We start from the raw sequence: 10,483 nt of genomic DNA, 5'->3' as shown, positions 1-10,483 counted from the left end.
AAGGAAGGAAGGAAGGAGCGAAGGAAGGAAGAGAGGAAGGAGGGGACTGTCTCGATGGAAGGTTCAGGCGGAGGCGCCCTCGCCTTGCGGGTGCACCGGCCGCAGAGCGGCTCTGGCCGCTGCCGGCTGGACCCCGGCGCGTGGAGACGGGTGGGGGCGGTTTGCATGCGTGTTTGTCTGTCCGTCTGGCCGGGGATCGGGAAGGGACATGTGTGTTTGGGCTGTGCACTGTGGGGAACTGGGTCTGCGCCTTTATGTCTGTTCCCTGAAGTGGGTGGAACGTTGGCCCGTTCCGGGAATGTTCCATGACGTGGTGCAGCCACAGGAAGGGGGTTAACGAGGGGCTCTCTGCCGCGGCGGCACTGCCGGCTGCTATCAAAGCAGATGTGCTGCTGCTGCTCCTCCTCCTCTTTCACCTCCTTTCACCCCCACCCCCCGCCTTTCCATTCTGTGCCTCTGGTACTGGTAGGGGTGAGACAGGAAAACATTGCTCTGGGTGTGCGCGCGCGCGTGTGTGTGTGTGTGTGTGTGAGGGTGGGGGAGGGGGTGCTGATGTGCATGTGTGGGGTCTGTCGTATTTGGTGGGGGGGGTGGACTCCAGATCCGCTCTGCTACCCCAGCTGTTATCACAGATCGGTGCGCTTTATACGCATGTGCCTCCCGCGTTCTGTCCCTCTTACATAACACATCCAGTGCAGCAGAGGACATGAGAAAATGCGACCCCAACCCTCCAAGCCCAAATTGGGTGAGGGGATAGAAGGTCAGGAAGCGTCCCTGGGTGTTGTCCTTCAGGGACTTGGTTCCCAGTGGGGGAAAGGAAGAAGGGAAGGAGGGTTTCTTCAAGTGGCTCCTCTCGTCTCTGACTTAAAAGCATCTAACTAAAAAGGACTGCAGGCACTAGTCCTCCCTAACGGGAAAGCTTGTAACCAGCTACACCAAGGGAACGGGGGCACTTTAACCTCGGGAGTGCGGAGAATAGAGAGGGTCCTTAATCAAGACACTTGGAGGAGAGGAGCAATAATGTGTGGGCGGCGGATGGGGGGCGCTGGGGATGACTTGGAGGCGACCAGAGGAATCTCTTGATAATAGGTTTCACTGGAGGCCTTAGGACACCTGTAATGGCTTAGCATTCACACAGGAAGTTGTGTGTGCAACTGACATTGCAAAACCCTTATTCTCTGCAGAGTTATTTAGGCCTAAAATGAATATAGAAAGGCTTGTTTCCTGTACTTTCATTATAATGGAAAATTTGAACTGATTTTTCTCCTTCCTTTTCTGCCATTTTAAAAATAACTCAATTTACCTCCAAATGAATATTGGTACTCGCCCCCAACCCTAAAGCTAGACCTCAATAATTCACAAGAGATCTGTGTTTTTCTAGCATACCCAGAGCTCTAGTCAAGGGCTATTGATTTTTCTCCTCAGTACAGTTGTTTCTTTTGTAGTGCATAATCAAGCCCAGAAATTACTTGAAATATTAATAAGATCCATTTTAATTAAATTTGCAATGATCTGTCCTCCTAGAAAAAGGCCATTTAACTTTATTAGAAACGTTTCCTCCAGTGATATAGTAATATTTGGTGATATTTTTCCTTGAGCAAACCAAGTTATTTTAAATATTTGCACGTATAGATCACATATGTTTGCTACATATGTAGCAAATGCCTGATTGCTTTTTCACCTTATAAGAGTGCCAAAAGCAGAATTTAGCAAAGTAGATTGTGGAATGAGTAGATTGGGTTTGATTTTTAGGATATAGGCCAAATGGTTTATCAGAACAGAAATGCCCTTTCTGTAAGTAAAGTGGGTATCATTTTCATTATTAAGAGAAAATTCCCTGTGGAACCCTAAGGAGTCATAGTACCAAATGACAACTGTACATTTGCATTGTGAGCTGAAAGGGATTTACCAGTATTTACTTAATGATAGTGTGTTTGTTTCAAGTGTAATAATCCCTTTTGACCACTAGGTTTGAAATATGCAGTATATTTCTTATATACAGAAACGTATTACATTACAATGATCAATCTTTTGAACACTGTCTGAGACAATTTCTTGCGTTGAGCATAGGTCGGGTATAAAACAAAATTTGCTTATTGGCATCTGTATTTTTGTTACAGTGATTGTATTTTATGTGGCTAACTTTATTAGAGATGGCTTATATTTATACGAAGGTATTCAAGAGTAAATTGATGTGTGACTGATTCGGGGACAATTTGGGGAATGGTGGTATATTAATGATGTTACAAGTGTAACATCTAACTGATTTTTAACTGGTTAGATCCTTGTAGAGGTGTTTGGTAAAATACCACTGAAGTACATAAAGCATTTCTATATTCCTATTTAACATGGAATGTGAAAAATTTACTATGTGTATATTATCACATAGGAAAATAATGCTCTTTGATTACATGGAAAGATTAACCAGCAGAATATTTTGATTGATCAGGCTCCTTTGCATGAGATGTGTTTGTGAATGTTCTTGTTACCATGAAAACAAAACAGAAGACAGTATATATGGAGACGTTCCTTGTGGAGTAATGGTGCATGTGTCTGCTTGAACTTTTGGCACTTTGACACTATTCAGAAGATCAGGTTGACTCTTTTATGCTGATTTAATTTAAAATGAAAAATCTTATTCCAGAATTTGCCTTTTTTTTTTTTTTTTCAAATCAGGGCTTATTTTAGCAGCAGCAGTAACAAATAACTCTGTGTTGTACACTGTATTGGGTTTCAGTTTTTGAATTATAACAAGTACACTCTTTGGGTTGGGTTTCAGTTTTTAAATTATTATCAGTAATTAGCTAAAGTCAATTTGAAAGCTTCATATAGGAAAAGTAATTTTAAAGAATGATAGAAAATGTTAGTTGGCATGAGTGAAAGTATAATCCATGAAGATGTAAAGTAATTTAATAGCACATATAATTATTATCAGAAGGGAAAAGTGGCTAAGGTCAACTGGATGTATGGCTGTAGATCAGACAGGCTGCTCATCTCCTATTTGTTAAAAATAAACACCGTTTTCACATTTTGGTATGTGATCAGCATCAGCAGAACTCTCTGTTGGTCTATACATTAGTTCTGTAGGTGGAGAAACAGTTCACAGTTTAAATATCTACCTGAAAATTTCAATGATATGCTTCCACTTCATGGATTTATATGTGAATTCATCATGAATTCATATTTTGGCTAAAACTTGGTATTTAACTGTTACAACTTTTAAAGTGATATTATAAAAAGGAGCAGAGGAAGTTTGCTAACTCAACTTAATGAAATTAAGGTTTCATAAGGAACTTCAAAGCATCCAGAGTGTATGGATTCACTTTAACCATACAGGCAGATCCTTTATTAGTATGGAGCTAAACTTTAGTGAATATTCAGGTGAGGGCTGTACTGTGAAACCTGTGGGATTTACAGTGTTTGAAGTTGTGGATGAACACAGAGGATTAAAGGGAAATAGGAAAACTTTATGAAAATAAGATCATGTTTATTTTAAAGTAATTGTATGAGAAGTAGTATTTTCTCTTTGTTCCTGGTATTTGGTCACAATCAAAAGCATTGCTTTCTGTATGACATTTATGGCAATGCTTATGAAAAAGAGGTTGAGTAAGCCAGCATTTGTAGCTATGAGATGCCACTAACTAATTTGGGAAAACGTTTTAGCACTTTATTATTGTGTCACAACTCCCAAATCGTCGTGGGAAAAAGGATAACATAGCTTTCTTGGTCTGTGCAATCTTTGGCTTCTCTGAGATGGACCGTGAATATCGACATTAGATAGACACAGGCCTAAACTGGCTTTGTGACTGCATTTAGAATAGAATCAGAACTGCTTGATATTTGGGTCACTATTGTTCTAGGCCGAATTTGTGCTATCTTATCATACACTCCCATTACTCATCTTTTGAGGTATTTTCTATGACATGTGATCTATTCTACAAGTGTCTATTATAACTTTAGATTTCCAACCCCCTTAAAATTTGGGATCTAATTGTTTAGATCTATTTGAGAAAGTGCTTTGGAGAGAGCAAGAGATGAACATGATGTTTATGTGCCTGAGGGTGATTCTCGGCAGAAAGCAGAGGGGGTCTCACCTGCTACTTCTGGGTCACAGAGTGATGGAAGTAAGTTCAGGAAGTACCCAGGGCCAACCTTTTTGACTTGTCACTCACATATAATCTTAATCCTCTATTCAGAGTACTACGACTGGTGCCCTATTATTGTTGGTCAATGCAATTCACTCTCAGTCATTCAACAAGTATTTCCTGTAGATTAGGCCTTATGTTAGACCCGCAGGGTATAAATAATGACCCGAACCACTAAAGGAGCTCCTTCCAGGAGTTAAAAACAAGCCAGAGGGTCTGATAACAAGAGAAAGGTAATGCAGGGCCTTGAAGGAAGGTTGACCACAGAAATGATTATCCAACCTGACATATGTGAGGACTGCCTCTGGCAAATCAGGACACATCATGACCCTCCAAATGATCATGTTACAGGTTGATCCTTGGAGAGGCAATTTTGAGGGGCAGGGCCTTGAAATTGGAAGAACCTTGCGTAAAACGCCTGTCTCTTCTCAGTGCTTCCACATCAATTGTCTTGGAGCACCTGGAATTTTTAATGACTCTATATGTAATGACTTCAGTTTGAAGGACTTACCTGTAAATTAACTATTATTATTTGCATATTTTTTAATAACAAAGAATTTAAGTTCTAAAAATACTTATTTGGTGCTCCAGTTAACAAAAACAGCCAGCATCATTGATTCAATTAATAAATAACTACCAATTCAGAAGTCTTTACAAGGTCGCTGTGTGAAGTAACCAGTTAATCTTTGGAGCCCTGCATGAGCTAGATCTATATATTTTCAAACAACTAGCAAAGGGCTGAGACATTCAAGTATCCCAATAATTTCTCCTCATGATTGCAAGTATCAGGATCTTTGGAGAAATTTAGATCTGATTTCTTACTTTCCGTGTGATTAGGGGTCTGTGTGACATGAAAATATGAAGCAAAAGAGTAGAAACAGAGGTTAGTGAAAATCACTTTCCTTTATTTTGTCCACTGCATCATTTGATTACTTTTTTTTCTGTTTTATAATTTTATAATGTAGGAAATTCAATTTAGATGACAAAAAGAGTCTATTTTATGTAGTAGTTCCAAGCTTGGGCTCTGCAGTCAGATCAAGAGTCAGAATGAGCAACAGAGATAAAAGGATGATGATTTCTAACTTCAAACATTTTACAATCTAGAAGAGACATAGCTTATAGTAAACTTTATTAAAACTTACAATTGGGAGTAGAGTATAACTGGAAGCAGGATTTTTTCCAACTGGAAAGATTAGAGGGTTCTTATGAGAGGAGGTGATTCTTTTTTTTACTGAGGACCTTGAATGTTAAGTAGAATTTCATTGAGTAAAGAAGGGAGGCAGGGGCTCCCCATACTCTGACCTGGGATGGGAGGGGACAGGGATAGTACCAGGGCAGAGGAGGAGTTGGGAGCCTGGAAAGGTACATAGCTCCAGATCTTGTGGTGCCTTGAAGACCTGCAGAGAAAGCTGGACATCACTGAAGGTTTTTGAGCAAAGAAGTGCTGCTATAAAGTGTGTGTTTCAGAAAGCTTATGAGGGTGTATGGGATGAATATCTTGGTGGCAAGGAGACAGTTAGATTGCAAAAATATCCTAAAGAGAAGTAATGAAAGATGCCCCTACTGAATGATAATATGAATTCTTTTATTGTGTTAATTGATGTGTTTAAAAGTACCCTAAAAGTAAGAAACAAAAGTGATTAAAATATTTTGTTAAACATGGCCAAATGTGTATGACAGGTTGTCAATTTGAACATTATAAGTATTGCATTATTTTAACCTAATATAAATTTTTTTTACTACAGAATATATTTATAAATATTAGTAGTGAAAGTTGACCATCAAACACCAACTTGCAGACATGTTTATAGTTAAAATTACAAGGTAATTATAGTTTTAGGGATACATGTATAAGGAATGGGCCACTGATTCATTTCGTGGTTAATTGGAATACTGCTTTTTAATTGATACTCAGCTGTATCTAAATCATTACAATACTGGACAGATTCTGTAGTGCAGTGTATTTGAAATGCAGTGCTTTGTTTGGCAAAGATTTATTTAATGGTTTCATTTTCTCTGCAAAAAGAAAAAAAGCAGGAGATCATCGAAGCTCTTATTATTTGCACTGTAGCAGATTCACTTGAGTTCAGAAGCCTAGGAAAAAGGTGGGACTTTTGAAACTAGGGCAGTAGGTAAATGTAGACACACCTTCGTTTGTATTTGATTAGGGATCTGACAGCGTGCATATGTGTACACGTTTGCACGTGTGCATACACACATATACAAATCATAGAAAACCATAGGTGTTCTGTGAGAGAGAAAATTTTGTTACTTAAATACAGCGTGAATTCTCATCCTGATAGTTGCAGAAAAATTCCTTTTAAAATGGAGATTAATGTCTAATTCCATATAAAGAAGATTATAGGAAAGGTGATTTAAACTGTAAGTAGCTTTGTTCACTAAAACGCTAGATTTATTTGAAACAGTGTTTTATTTCTTTTGGAAGGCAGACAACTAGTTTAATAGTGTACATATGAAACGCTAATTTGGCTTGTTAATTGGATGCAATTAAATTGAGGTTATTTTATACTGCTTAATTGTTAGAAAATTACATGCGTTGCCATGCCTGTGTAATGTGAAGCAAAAGCGGAGGGTATAGCAGGAGTGGGGGTGGGAGGGACGCAAGATCTAGTCCTGTCTTTGCAATTAACTTTCTGTGAAAACTTGGAAACAAGTCATCGAAGCTCTTTGGACCTCATTTGGAAATGGAAGAGATTGGAACAGATGGCTCCTAAAGCTTCTTCCAGCTCATATTCTATCAGTTTATAAATTCTACTTTGTAGTTGTAGAGAATGCAGTGTCATTATATTCTGTAATTATGGTATTACAAGGATGAACTAAACACTTAAAAAAATCAGCACAATGCCAATTTAGCAAATCCGTTAGAAGGAAGGCAATTTAGGCTTAAAGAGCATTCACCTGTGCCAGGCTCCATCCCAGGCTCTCTCTCCACATTACGTCACTTAGCCCTCACAACCACCCTGAGAAGATTTGGTTTTTTATCTTGATGTGTACACTTAAAGAAACTTCCATTCAGAATGGTTTTGGCAGGGATGCTTTGCTAGTCATTGGTGAAGCAGGATTCGAACTCAGGGTTCTTTGGCTCCGAAAATGCTTTGTCTTTTTACCATTTCATGCAGTATAAGCAATTGTTTACACATCAAAATTATTTCAAATATTTAAAAAAGGCCAATCATATTTATCACTTAGCACAATGTTTCCCCTTAGTAGTATATGGATAAACAGGTAGCCCACGGGATTAAGAACCTGGATTTGAAGTCAGACAGAATAGGGCAAATTCCAGCTCCACCACCACCTGGGGGAATTTGGGTATGTTACTTAACCTCCCTGAGGTTACAAAATGAGGATAATACCCGTTCAAGGGTCATTGTGAAATTTTTATGAGAATGTTTGCACCCATCTCAATGAGTACATAGTAAACGTTTAATACCTGGTAGCTATGGGTTATTATTAACAAGGTATTAGACTATAAGAAAAACACAGGACAATGCAAATTGTTGTGACAGTAAAATATTAAATATTTTCAAATGGTCCATTAAACTCTTGACTGAAATGGTTTAAGAAACAATGTTAGAATGACATGGTTTCACATTCAACAGTTAACAAATGGAAATATCAATTAAGATCTGGGGTGTTTCTCACTGAGCTCAGCCAGTGCTACGCCAATGAAGTGAACTAAATTCTCTGGTTCTTTGTGGAAAATCATTCTGAGGTTTTTGCTCTAAAAATAGCTTTTGGGGCCTGAATTACCCTACTCGAACTTCTATGCAAGAGCCAGAGGACCAGTGATTACTCATGGGGCCTTGGGCCTACTTAAGAGACACAACTTGGGTGTTCACAGGACTGTTGACTTTAATTTAAAAAAATTATTAATTCAACAGAGATTTATTAAGCACCTGCTCTGGGAAAGGTGCTGTTCTAGACACTGGAGATCCATCAATAGACAAAAATAGTAAAAAAAAAAAAATTCCTTGCCTTCATGGAGTTTACATTCCAGTAGACTAATTTAGAAACTTTTTATGGCTAATTCAGTCACTGTATTACTTTTCAGTGTTTACAGAATCTCTGCTTTTATAGTGGTCTCTCTTAACCCAAATAACAAAGAAACATTGTAAGACTTATTAAATCACTAATGAAATACCCCATTTATTTTATATATATGTGTATGTATATATGTATGTACATATATTTCATAGTAAGGTAGTTTTTGACACCGAAATATAGCACTAGATTTTTTAAAAATTTATTTTTATGGTTCAGCATTATGGCCCTTCATACCTGTAGAATTAGTAGAATTAGGTGCTGGTGGCCAGGCGGTGGCTTACAGCTGTAATCCCAGCACTTTGGGAGGCCGAGGTGGGTGGATCACAAGGTCAGGAGTTCGAGACCAGCCTGGCCAATATGATGAAACCCCATCTCTACTAAAATTCAAAAATTAGCTGGGTGTGGTGGCATGTGCCTGTCGTCCTAGCTACTTGGGAGGCAGAGACAGGAGAATCGCTTGAACCCAGGAGGTAGAGGTTGCAGTGAGCCGAGATTGCCCCACTGCACTCCAGCCTGGGTGACAGAGTGAGACTCCATATCAAAAAAAAAAAGAGAGAGAGAGAGAGAATTAAGTGCTGGCTGTTTTTTTATGGGCAAGAAAAAAATGGTTTACAAATGACACATCCTTTTTTTTTTTCTTCTTGAGACAAGTTCTCAGTCTGCCACCCAGGCTGGAGTGCAGTGGCGCGATCACGGTTCACTGCAACCTTGACCTTCTGGGCTCAGATGATCTCCCGCCTCAGTCCCCTGAGGAGCTGGGACTGCAGGCTGGCACCACCATGCGCGGCTAATTTTTGTGACACATCCTATTGTTAAATGCATTTATAAGCTTGCCAAAGTGAAGTAGTTAAACAAATTATATTTGGAGTTTATATTTTTTATCTTGTTTAAGTGAATTATTCATCTTTTAACTGATAATTTTTGCTATGAAATTTCTAGTGGATTAGGATGGTTTCACTTTCACAAAAGTGTGCTCAATACAGTGTATGACATCTGCTGGGCATACAGTTGATATTTGGTGGATGTTTAAAGTCATAATTCTCAAGAAGCTTACGGTCCAAATGGTAAGGAAAAACACCTGCCACGCTATAAGATGGGGGCCATGAGAACCAGATGAAGGAGATCCTCCAGGAGCTCAAGTCCTGTTTAGTCTTTGTGCCAATAGCCAGAGTTCATCAGTCTGTGCACCTTTATTTTATTATTATTTTGAGACAGGGTCTCACTCTGTCACCCCCACTGGAGTGCAGTGGTGCATTCTGGGCCTCCACTGCAACCTCCGACTCCCGGGCTCAAACGATCCTCCCACCTCAGCCTCCCAAGTAGCTGGGAGTACAGGCACCTGCCACCATACTGAGCTAATTTTTGTACTTTTTGTGGAGACAGGGTTTTGCCATGTTGCCCAGGCTGATCTCCAACTCTTAGGCTCAAGTCTTCCATCCGCCTTGGCCTCCCAAAGTGCTGGGATTACAGGCATGAGCCACTGCACCCAGCCTGTCTGTGCACTTTTAAGTGCTTCTTGGCACATTCGATTTTAATGTTCCCCAGGAAACAAGTGCCTCCATGTGCCCATCCAGCAATCCCAAACATCTCTTAAACCCATAGTTGCGGGCTCCCCAGGCTCTAAACTTCCCATTTGTTTTTGCAGCAAGTGAACAGATAGGGCCTTTTTGAATTATGTTTCTCCCTACAGTTGGATAGGGGAGCTTATAGCTGAACTGGGATTCTTCCATCTAGGACAGCTTTCTTCGACCACGTTTTGTTCAGGGTGCTCTAAGAAGGACGCTATGTGAAGGTGGCTGTTGCTTATGATTGTGGAGTTTGAGGAAGCATTGTTTCTTGGTGTGCCTGTTTGGGTCAATTAGGTGTGAAAGAGGGAGTGTATTCCTTTCCCCCACTACACACCCTTGCCCCATGTAGGCCAAGACAAATGGAGGAGGAAAGGCTGGGGTGAAACGGTTTCCTTTCATGCAAAGCAAGTGGTGAAAGCCTCTGTCTTTGCAACTCAGCAATGTCCCTTGGGATGGTCTTGATGGCTGATCCAGTACTTTATGGATAGATCATGGGAAGATGGGAAGTTCAGCTTCTAATTATCCATGGAATAGTTATCAAACTTTATTTTTCTTTCTTCTGCTGATGCTTACATTTTAAACCATTGGCTTTCTCTAAGCAAGGGAAAAATCCAGGGTTATAAACATTCAATTTATTTTCTTGTCAGTAGTCATGTGTCAAAGTTTATGTGGGAGAGATATAGAGATACAGCCTTTTTGGGTGAA

The 10,483-nt window shown here is 39.7% G+C and overlaps 1 protein-coding gene across 4 annotated transcripts in view; it reads left to right on the top strand.

Moving 5' to 3' along the window:
- HIVEP2 (HIVEP zinc finger 2) overlaps positions 1–10,483 on the top strand; it is a 201,608-nt gene that overhangs the window by 5,506 nt on the left and 185,619 nt on the right. For 3 of the 4 annotated variants that reach the window (XM_032160556.2, XM_032160529.2, XM_032160539.2), the window contains exon 1: positions 18–150. The exons of the other annotated variant lie outside the window; for it this stretch is intronic. The gene's annotated coding sequence lies outside the window, so the exon portion shown is untranslated. Of the gene's footprint in view, positions 1–17; positions 151–10,483 lie in introns of those variants that run through there. 4 annotated transcript variants of the gene reach the window in all.

The sequence above is a fragment of the Hylobates moloch genome, unplaced genomic scaffold (genome assembly GCF_009828535.3).
Source record: "Hylobates moloch isolate HMO894 unplaced genomic scaffold, HMol_V3 SCAFFOLD_2, whole genome shotgun sequence".
NCBI classification, from domain to species: domain Eukaryota; kingdom Metazoa; phylum Chordata; class Mammalia; order Primates; family Hylobatidae; genus Hylobates; species Hylobates moloch.
Note: the sequence above shows the minus strand (reverse complement) of the source record. Positions and strands in the feature narration are given on the sequence as shown.